Raw genomic sequence first — 12,018 nt, forward strand, 5'->3', positions numbered from 1 at the left:
TTATATTTCTACACAATTTCGAAAATTCCACAAATGCAATAATAAATTGTGCAACTTCAGTTATCACATAATGGCACATTTATGCCGAAGAATAAATATTCTCTCAAATAGCCCATTCACAGTTTGACCCTTGTACAACTCTTACCTTGATTGGTGTTGATGAAGCCGCCCCGGGGACCAATGGACCAATAATTCCAAGCTCCAATAAATATATGATTATTAACCAAAACTCTTTTATTCAATAATAATATTTATTAATCTCTTGATCATTCCACTATAAATATGAGGCTGGGCTCTTGATAATTAAAGACATATATTTACTGAGTACTTTATTGTAACCATAAAGTGTCAATTGATATAATCATTACATACAAATTAATGCTTTATTGATGACTCATAATTAAGTGGGAATAAAATTATCGTTTTATCCTTTTAATTATAACTTGATTCCTTGTGTACCATCGACTTTACTAGTGAAGGTTAATTCATAATCTGATTATGAATTTGACGTCGATAACCTTTTCAGTTCCAAAAGCCAACCCAATAGGGAATCATCATTCTATCTATAAGAAGGTAGAGATTCCATGTATGTTAAGATATGCCCCCATCCATATACATCATTGAGTCTAAGGATCAAACGACATATGTAGGAGTTCATAGTAACTTCAGGATTAAGATATGTTTGTATATGATCATCAGTTGATGTGTTTTATAATACTATGAAACGATATTTAAACAAGTATTATTAAATCACATATGGTCAAGTTTTACGTACTCTCAGCATGCAAAATACCTCTACTAAAGTGTCCTATTACACTAGTAACCCGGATCTAGGTCACATGTATTCATAATACTAGTAGACCATCCTAGTAGTAATGAATCTAAAGATTCTATAACATTATTTTACTGCGAACAATTTAAGTTCATTATCTCATTCTCGATCCTCTCATACCAATATTAGATTGAGACAACATAGATGAAGTTGGGAATTTTTTGTTATTTGCTTAATATTATTAACAATAATATAGTACATATGCTACAAATATATAATAATTCAATTCATTCATTTATTTCATTAAAACTATTGTCAACTATAATTGCTTTAAGGGCACAATTCCCAACAGTACATATATACATAAGAACATACAAATACCATTTAGCATATAAGTCAAGTTAGCAAGTTACACATATGAAAAGTTAGACTTCATAAATAAATGGCATGAATCTTACTAACCAATCACTATGTAGTGGGAGTAGATCGTCCTTGACATTGTATTCATTTTTGTCACGTCACTACAAAATTGAAAAATTAATATAAATTAGATTGTTAAATACTATATCTAGTTTTTCTTAAGCAAAAAAAAAATATATATATATATAACATACTTTCTTCTTGATAACTTCTGTCAGATTCGGTTCATTTACAACATCATAAATGTATCTTAGTACATAAAAATTGCATTCATGACATTCAGGTTGTTTTGGACAAGAACCTCTTAGCAATTCTGTAAATTTGCCAAGGTATTCATTTTTCGAACATTGTGTGTATGCTCTACAAAAATTAAAATTAATTAACTACATATTATATTCTCAACTCTTAAAAATTAACAATGCATACATTAAAATTAAAAAACTTACTTTTCTATAACCTCCTTCATTATAGGTGGAGATTTATGATTATTTAAAGGGTAAAAAATTATGGTCAACCCCCACATCATCACGAGTACCAACATCCAATGTCGGTTAAAACAATAATAAATTATAATTATAATTATTATAAGATTAAAAGCCCAACATAGTAGTGATAATATTTAAGTAGTTAGTTCTTACTCAACAATCAGTTGAATGAAATATATTTGGCTTCGTCTATCCATAGTCATCATTCATTTATCTATAAGATGCACCATATTATTTTTACTTTTATCATTGCCAATAGAAAGATGTTCAATGTCAAAAAATTTGTATAGCTGTCGTGAATTCGGGGCATGCTTTCCCAAATGCATCTGTAGAATCAATCACGCATATTACATATTCAAAAACAATTTCAATTAATAAATTAATATCATCAAAAAAAAAATTAGCAGAGTTTCCTCTCTTTCTATAGCATATCTTAAATTATTAGTACCTATAAATTGAATTCAAACGAAAAAAGAAAATCTCTCCAGTAAGGGAGCAGAAAAAAATTGATTTCCTTTGGAAACATCCATTTAATTTCTTATTTTTCTTAATTTTTCCATAATTGAGATCAATTTTCTCTACTTCTTTAATAATTTGTTTCCTCAAAAGTGGAAAAGGAGCAACACCTTGTTCTTTATCACTATCAAATGCATTTTGTTTTCCTATAACGATATTTAGGGGCAAGTATCGTCTATGGCCCATATGACACATTTTGTGCCCATTCGACAAATGAAGAGCCCTTGTGTTAGTGTAACATACTGGACATCCCTGGTAACCTTTTGTGCTTAACCCTAATAGATTACCATAAGCTAGGAAATCATTAACAGTCCACAACAACACAACTTTTATGTTAAAGACTTCTTTTTTAAAACCGACATATGCCCCAACACAATTTTCATACAAATCTTTCAAAGCATCAATTAATGGTGCCAAATAAACATCTATATCATGTCCTGGTTGTTTTGGGCTTGAAATCATTAATGTGAGCTTCAAAAACTTTCTTCTCATCACTAACCACGGAGGAAAATTGTACTTAACAAGGAAGACAGGCCACAAACTATGCCTACTACTTAGAGATTTATGTGGATTTACACCATCGACAACTAGACCTAGATTAAGATGTCTTGTTTCAGTTTTCTAGGCCTGCGAATCTGCAGGATGTTGGAGTTTACCATCTTTCACTCGCCAAGTCTCATACCATAGTAAGTTTTCAGAGTGTTTTGCACTTTGATATAATCGCTTAACCCACAAAATGAAAGACAAGTACCACATCATTTTCTGAGGAATAAGTTTCCTAATCTCCTTACTCTTGTTAGGTTTGTAGTGGGGTAAATCACATTCTGGGCAAGTGTCCATGTGTGCATACTCTTTACGATATAACACACAATCGTTCGGACATGCATGGATCTTCTCATACTTCAACCTTATGCAATTTAAAGTTTTCTTCACCTCATATGTAGACTCTGGCAATCAATTATCTGACAGCAAAATCTTCTTTAAAGTAGCTAAAAATTGACTAAAACATTTATCGCTCACTCCATTTTCTACTTTTATGTTGTAAAATTTAACCATTGTTGGTAATCTTTATTTCAGACAACCATTGAATAATGTATTATCTGGATCTCTTGTTAAATTTATCAAATTTTGAAGGATCATCAACAAACTCTTCTTGTGCTTCATCGAGCAATTCCATAGGATGATTGTCAAAATCACTATAATCAAAATCATCAACCCTCGACTCCCCATTGGATATGGATTATTATTTGTCAATGATTCCCCATGCCAATACTATGTACAATAACTTGTATCAAATCCCCAATAAAATACATGATTCTTTATCATGGTAATATTTCATTTTGATCCATTACCACAATCTATACATGGACAATGAATTCTTTCCGGATCACTACAATATGTTCAATTAATAAATTTGAAATGAAATGGGCAGAGTTTCCTCTATGTCTATAACATATCCAAAATTCACATGTATTTAGAATTTCAACATAAACAAACATAATTATTACGTATATTAACCTATAAAACATGTTCAATTAATATATTAATCTTTAAAAAAATTGGGCAGAGTTTCTTGTGTTTTTATAGCAAAGCCCAAATTATTACTACCTACAAATTCAAATCAAATAAAACATACAACAAACAACATGCATGTTCTCAACCATAAGCCACCACTGTACATAGAATTCGCAGAACCTACTTCACTAAGACACACATGTTGTCAATTTTCTGTTATCTGCACAACACACAATTTTATCTCAGAACCTACTTCACTATGGATGAATATCTAATATATTCAAACTCCACTATCAATAGTTTGTAATTATCAAAAAGAAAAGTAAAAAATTAAGTAGTAATTATTACTCACCTTCAAATCTAATCTTCAACAATTTTAACACATCTCAATTCAAACAAATATTTCCTACAATAAAAGTTTAAACATTGATTAGTAAATATATGGTAATTAAAATATTATAAATAACAAAACTAAAATTAAAAAAAATTCATTATGTAAATCACAATATTATAATATGAAAAATTATGCAAAATACAAGACATTTAAAAGATTTAACATTAAAAAACAAATAAATTAGGTAAATAATATAAAAAAATACCCAAAAACTAAAATATTAAAAAAAATCAAGTTTAAATGATCAATACTTGTTTTGAACAACAAAAATATCTTCTAATCTTCCATAAATGTTAAAAAATGTAAACATGAAAACCACCCTATATACAGACATTAAAATCCCATTAAACTTACTCAATATTTCTTCATTTTTGCCCTAAAATTTCAAAATAAATAAATATTAGGTATATTTACATGATTTAAAGTGTTAATATGCAAGAAAATGAAAAATGGTGAAAATAGACCTTATCGTGGCTGGGGACAAAGGGCTACGCCGTTTCTCTCTCGGGTCTGTGAAGGAATGAGCAGTTTCTGAGGTTCGGGTTCAATATGCAGGGAAAATTGGACTTTTCTCCGCAGTTCTTTAGATAAAACGGCGGAGAAAAGTAGTAAAATTTTCTGCATTTTTTTCTAAATAAACGCGGAGAAAAGCTCCCTCCTCCCCACTTCCTCCCCACTCTTGAAACTTTAGATTGCATTTTTTTAAAACCTCAATAAAATAGTGCACGAGTATTAAATGTGACATTTAAGACTTATTCAAACTTTTTCTCTGCGCTTTTTATTTAAGGTTGAAAAAAAAAGCGTAGAGAAAGCTTATATTTGTAGTAGTGCTTACTTAAACTTATACTTAATTATACACTTAAAAAGTTAATATCAGGTCGTAAATTATTATTACTTCACAAAATTGAATTCTTAACCTAGGGTAATTCAATTAAATCCATTAAATTTAAGTGGTCACACTCCTATATTTCTAACTCATGAAATTTAATTAACAAAAATTCCATTTTTGGCTAAATAAGCATTTTCACAGAAATGCATTTTTATAGTTTTTTTACACAAAAATAAAACTTTTTAGACTTTCAAATAAAATAACTAAATAATTGTATACCCATTAATATTTTTCCATAATTATGCTTCTCCAATAATATTTTATCTGAGAATTTACTGAGTTAGGGTTTCCATTTCGGTCAGAGACTGAAATGCTCGATTTCTTAAAACCGCACATTACACACTTTGTTTAACAATAACAACATGAAATTTACTTGTCAAGCACACATATCTCACCACCTCGTTCTAGATACTAGTAGGTGCCTGAAACCCTGGGTGTTATAAGCGTCGCGAAAGGAATGTTGTCCACTAATGCTTTCTGGTCAACCCATCATTTTTCTGTGGTGAAATTTTGGATCTCTTCCCCTTTAAGAGCATTTTTCGGCATCACTAGTGATTTTTTTGGACAAATGGATTGTACTTCGGAGATGTACTCATCATGAGGATCATTTTCATATATAGAATGTCAATTTTTGTCACCATTGCCGGAACACTACCACTGGCCACCCCAAATCGCCACTGTACGCTGCATAGGTGAGATTGTTTTTAGTCTTCGAATGGTATCATGCTATATGTCATTGGACTCAGTAGCACAAAGTGACTTTAAAGTGAACTAAGTTGCTTGGAACCTAGGAATAGGGGGCTTATGAGCATCTCTTTGGGAAGATGATAGCAATCCAAATGAGGTAGGGACTCAACTTGGTTATTGGAATTCTTTTTATTTGTGATGAATAACATTAGACGTATTCCAATTTTATGATTTTATAAAATGTTTGAAAATTTGACAACTTAATAAGCACGCTTTTCTAGACTTTTCTAAGGGCACTGAGTGCTAAATATATTTTTGTATAGTTATCTGTGCAGGTTATTAGAACCAGTGTCTAAAATGTCTTACAGAATGGAACTGACGGAATTAAATGAATTGAAGGTTCAGTTGTAGGAACTACTTGAATTGAGATTCATCAGACATAGTTTCTCTCCCTGCGGTGCACCAATGTTGTTTGTGAAGAAACAGGATGGGACGTTGAAGATGTGTATTGGCTACCGCAAATTGAATAAGCTGACCATCAAAAACAAGTATCCACTCCCAATAATTGATGACTTGTTTGACAAGTTTCAGGGCAAGATAGTGTTTTCGAAGATTGATCTTCGATCTAGTTATCACCACCTGAGGATCAAAGAAGAAGATATTTTGAAGATAGCCTTTCGCACGAGCTATGGGCATTATGAGTTATTGGTTATGTCTTTTGGACTGACCAATGCTCTGGAAGCATTCATGGATTTGATGAACATGGCCTTGAACGATTACCTAGACAAGTTTGGGATTGTGTTCATCGACGACATACTGACCTACTCACAATTATAGACAGAACACGAGCATCATCTTCGTTCGGTAATACAGAGCATAAGGGAACACAAGTTGTATGCCACGTTTAATAAGTGTGAACTCAGACTAGCTGAGGTGGCATTTCTTGGTCATATTTTTAGTAGGGATGGAATTATTGTAGATCTGACTAAGATAGAGGCGGTGAGAGATTGGCCAAGTCCAAGGAGCGCTTGGGAGATTAGAAGTTTCCTCAGGTTGTTGGGGTACTATCGACGTTTTGTTAAATGATTCTCGAGGATTGAAATGCCATTGACCGAGGTTACATGTAAGATCTTGAAGTTTTTTTGGATCGATAGGTGTGAGAACAACTTTCAAGTGTTGAAGTGGCGATTGAATACTGCACCAGTACTTAGTCTTCCTTCAGATCAGGAGAGGTTTGTTTTTTATTGTGATGCTTCGAGATTGGGATTAGGTTGTGTTCTAATGCACGTCGGTAAGGTGATTGCCTACGCCTCAAGATTGTTGAAGGAGTGTGAGCAGCGATACCCTACTTATGACTTAGAATTGGAGGGAGTGGTGTTCACACTGAAGGTGTGGCAACATAACATGTATGGGGAGAAGTGCGAAATATACATTAATCATAAAAATTTGAAGTAATTTTTCACATAGAAGGATCTAAATATGAGACAGAGACATTGGTTGAAGCTAGTAAGTGATTATGACTATGAAATTATTTACCATCTAGGGAAAGTCAGTATGGTAGCAAATGCCTTGAGTAAGAGAGGTCTGGGATAGTTGTTTGGTTTAAAGCAGATATCAGTGAATTTAGCCGAGGACATGACCAGAGTAAGTATAGAGCTTGTGGTGGGTTAGTTGGCCAACATTACTCTACAGTCTACACTTCTTGAGAGGATAAAAGATGCTCACGGGAGTGATTCCCATTTAGTGAAGCATCAGGAGGATGTCCTAGCTGGAGTGGCTAAGGACTTTACTATCGCTGAGACTTGGATACTGAGGTACAAGGATCAGATATGTGTTCCAATGGATGTTGATATCAGGCGAGAGATTTTGTATGAATCTCATACCACTCCTTATTCATTGCATCCTGGCACCACGAGTAAGTATTATGATCTAAAATCTTTATATTGGTGGTGGGGGATGAAGAAATATGTGGTAGAATGTGTGGCTCGGTGCCTAACTTGTCACCATGTAAAGGTTGAACATCAGAGGCCACCGGGATTACTACAACAATTGAGTATCCCTGAATGGAAGTGGGAGGTTATAACCATGGACTTTTTTGTTAGATTTCCTAGTGTAATGCCCCAGCTAATTCTAAGACCTCAGACCATTAAAAACTATTAAGACATAGCTACTATTTTGGAAGGCATGCATAAAATAATAGAACTTTATTATAAAAATCCAAAATACAAGATCCCATTGTTATTACGTAAAAATATAAAGAAAACATAAACCTTTAATAATTTGTTCAAATACTAAATGTGGAAAATAAATACATAAATTGAAAATAGTCAAAAATATAAACTTCATCCTCGATCTTCCGACAGTCCATCCATTCAGTCCATCCCCAATACACATGCCAAAGCTACCATGAATCCATCCCGCCTTCCAAGCATATTTTCCTGCACCATCTAAAATAAATAAAAGGAATGAGCCTAATGCCCAACAAGGAAAATCTACTAAAAACATAACATAAAGCATAAGACTAAAAACATATACTATAAAACATATAACGTAAAAATGTATATCATATAAACATAGGACTACAATATTAATGGCCATTAACTCAATACCGTAGTATGTGATAAAACCATCTAGGTCCTCTCTCTACTAATCGAGTAAGGTTTAATCATAACTCTAATCTACAATAATGATAAAAAAATCTTTGGATTCATTTTCTATCTAAGCAACCATATTTCCCAAGTGACATATAGCATATACATACACATATATATAAATATAACACAACATATAAACATATCATAACACATACAATCTAACCTATTTTCCTTACCAAAAACTGGGATATTGGAAACAAGAGTGGGACTGGAAAACTCCTAAAACAAAACAGTAAGAGTCATAAGTTTCTAAAGAAATGGAGATGAAAAGGAGATCTAAACCATCAAGATAGAAACTTACCGAAAAACCATAAGTTTCAAGAAACTTAAACACCTAACCAAAAGCCATAAAATCAAGTTAGGATCTGAAATAAATGAAGAAAATAAAAGAATTATAATGAACTAAACCTGAGGATAAGAATACCTTTGATTGACTAGAACTTCGATCTACACCTCAATACCGAAATATCACTCTATCTTACTTCCCAAGTGTTTAGAAAAACATAGATTGAAAAGCTTTTAATCCCCAAACCCAAGTGTTTTCTCTCTAGCATAAACTTAGCAGCTTGGAGCCTCTGAAGAATGCTAGAATAATTAATTAAATGGCTGAGTGCTAGGTCCTATTTATAGAGTTCAAGGAGTAAAACTAACTCCTTTTAAAAATTATAAATAAATGAATGATAATTGAATAAAAATTGAACTTTTCTTCAACAGATGCCCAAAACTTGGTCAAAAATGTTCAAGAGCAAGGCAAAGTTGTTGAGGGCTGTTTTAAGCTTGGACTCCACGAAGTTTCAAAAATGCAACCAAGGGCCGATATATCACCCCCCCCCCCCCCCATAGGTGATATATCGCCTACCCCTATACCCCGAGCCTTCATGGTTTCGTTCGCGCGAAGTCGACGTGTTTTCCGTATCAACCATAGGCGACATATCGGCTCCTAAAGCAGTGATATATCGACATACGCTGATATTTTAAACCCATTTTTTCACACTTTTAGCACACTTGAAGTTTGTTAAAACAACCTTGACTGAGTAATACGTGATCCTAACAGCTGGTGGAAAGTTCTAGAGCTTCTAGATCAATCTTTTAATAATTTATTCATCTAAAAAATCCTTAAATCCTTAATAAACATACATGTGACAAGTGTCACGTTCTTAATTATTCTATCTATACCTTAGGTTATAATAAATATTATTTCTAGGACCATCTATATTAACCAAACCTTATGTTAAAATTAATATTTCTAAACTATAGGTTAAACTTGTAAAATCAATAATTATTTCTATGAGTTTCCAACTAAATCCCGGGTTGAACCAATAACCACGAAAACTAAAATTCTACAAGCTACTACTACAACTACTACTATCTAGCTAAGTTAAATTCTGAGACGCTACAATTCTCCCCTACATAAAAGAACTTTGTCCCCAAAATTTACTTACCAAACAATTATGGATACCATGCTCGAATGTCTTCCTCTAATTCCCACGTTGCCTCCTATTCAATACTATTACTCCATACAACCATGACTATCGGAATACTCTTAGACCGTAATTCCTTCATCCCCTTCTCTAGGATACTAACCAGTCATTCCTTGTAACTTAGGTCTTTCTAAAGTACTAACGTATCGTACTTGAGAACGTGAGAAAGGTCTGACACATATCTACGCAGGATCAAGATGTGAAACACATTGTGGATATCTGCTAGAGCTGGCGGTAGGGTAAATCTATATGCTACTGTTCTTCCCAAACCACATCACTCCTTTCATAGGAGATGTCTTTAAGAAGACTTGATCTCCTACTTTGAATTCCATATCTCACCGCTTGGCATTTTCATAACTCTTTTGTCAACTCTGAGCAGCGAGAATATGTTTTCAAATCAGCTCCACTATGTCCTGAGCCTCTCTAACAACTTCGGGTCCAAGAAGTTGTCTTTCTCCTACCTCATCCCAATGTAACGGCGATCGACACTTCTTTCCCTAAAGTAACGCATAGAGTGCCATACCGATCATTTTCTGGTAGTTATTATTGCAGGAGAATTCTATAAGTGGCAAATACTTACTCCATGATCCTCCTAAATCTAGTACACAAGCATGCAACATATCTTCTAAAATATGTATGGTACGCTCGGACTGACCGTCGCTCTGAGGATGAAATGTCGTAGTGAGACTTAGCTTGGTACCCATGGCTTGCTGCAAGCTTCCCCAAAATCTCGATGTAAACACCAATCCTCTATCAGATACTATGGTCTTAGGGATTCCATGCAGTCGTACTATTTCTCGAACATAGATGTCTGCGTACTAGTCAGTAGAGTACGTAGTCTTGACAGGTAGGTAGTGACCTGAGTAGGTGAGTCTATCTACCACAACCCAAGTCAAGTCGTGTTGCTTATTTGTTTACGGTAATCTTGTCATGAAGTCCATGGCTATGTTTTCCCACTTCCCTTTCGGAATACCAAGCGGTTGCAATAAGACTGCAGGTCGCTGATGCTCCACTTTCACTTGCTGGCATATAATGCATTTGGACACATACTCTCCTACGTCTTTCTTCATTCCCGGGGACTAATATAGTGCCTTAAGGTCATGAGTCATCTTGTTCGACCCTAGGTGAACTAAGTATGGGGTAGTGTGTGGCTCTTCTAAATTCTTCATCTTAATTCCATAATCATTCGGCATGCACACTTGACCCTTATATCTTAAGAACCCTTGTCTCGATATGAAGAAATTTGTAGTCTTGCCTTCTTTAATTGCAATCATATGCGATACTAGCGTGTCATCATGCCCTTGCCCGATCCATATATCTTTTAATAGACTAGACTGGATGGACAAATTAGCCAGTTGACCATTGACTAGTTATATTCCGGAATTAATCAGCTCTTGCTGAAGCGACTTTTCTATTCCGGATAATGCTGCCAGATTTTCGTAACTCTTTTGACTTAACGCATCTACTACCACATTCGCTTTTCCTGGGTGGTATAGGATTTCACAGTCATAATCCTTTACTAGTTCTAACCACCTGCGCTGCCTCATGTTGAGCTCTTTTTGAGTGAAGAAATATTTTAAGCTCTTTTGGTCCGTATAAATCTCGCATCGTTCTCCATAAAGATAGTGGCACCATATTTTCGATGCCAAGACCATCGCTGCCAAATCCATATCGTGTGTTGGATAGCGTTGCTTGTATTCCTTTAGCTGTCTCAAGGCGTAGCTATTACATTGTCATTTTGCATTAGTAGACAACCAAAATCGTACTTCGACGCATCACAGTATACTACAAACTTGTCATTGGGTATCGGTACACAAGGTACTGGTGCTGAGCATAACTTATCTTTGAGCAACTGGAAGCTCTCGTGACATTTATCCGTATAGTTGAACTTTTTCTATTTCCAGGTCAGGTTGGTAAGTGGAGTGGCTATCTTAGAAAAGCCTTCTACGAATCTCCGATAATAGCCTGCTAGCCCGAGAAAACTTCTAACTTCTGACGCATTCTTAGGTCTTGGCCAATCCTTCACAACCTCTACCTTAGTTGGGTCTACAGCAACTCCATCTTTGGATACTTTATGGTCGAGGAACGCTACTTGCGATAGGCAAAATTCACATTTCTTGAATTTGGCGTAAAGTTGATGCTCTTTTAGTCGCAACATGGTCAATCTTAAATGTTCCTCGTGCTCATCTTCATCCTTGGAGTACA

This window comes from Humulus lupulus, chromosome 3, assembly GCF_963169125.1.
Source record: "Humulus lupulus chromosome 3, drHumLupu1.1, whole genome shotgun sequence".
NCBI lineage: Eukaryota > Viridiplantae > Streptophyta > Magnoliopsida > Rosales > Cannabaceae > Humulus > Humulus lupulus.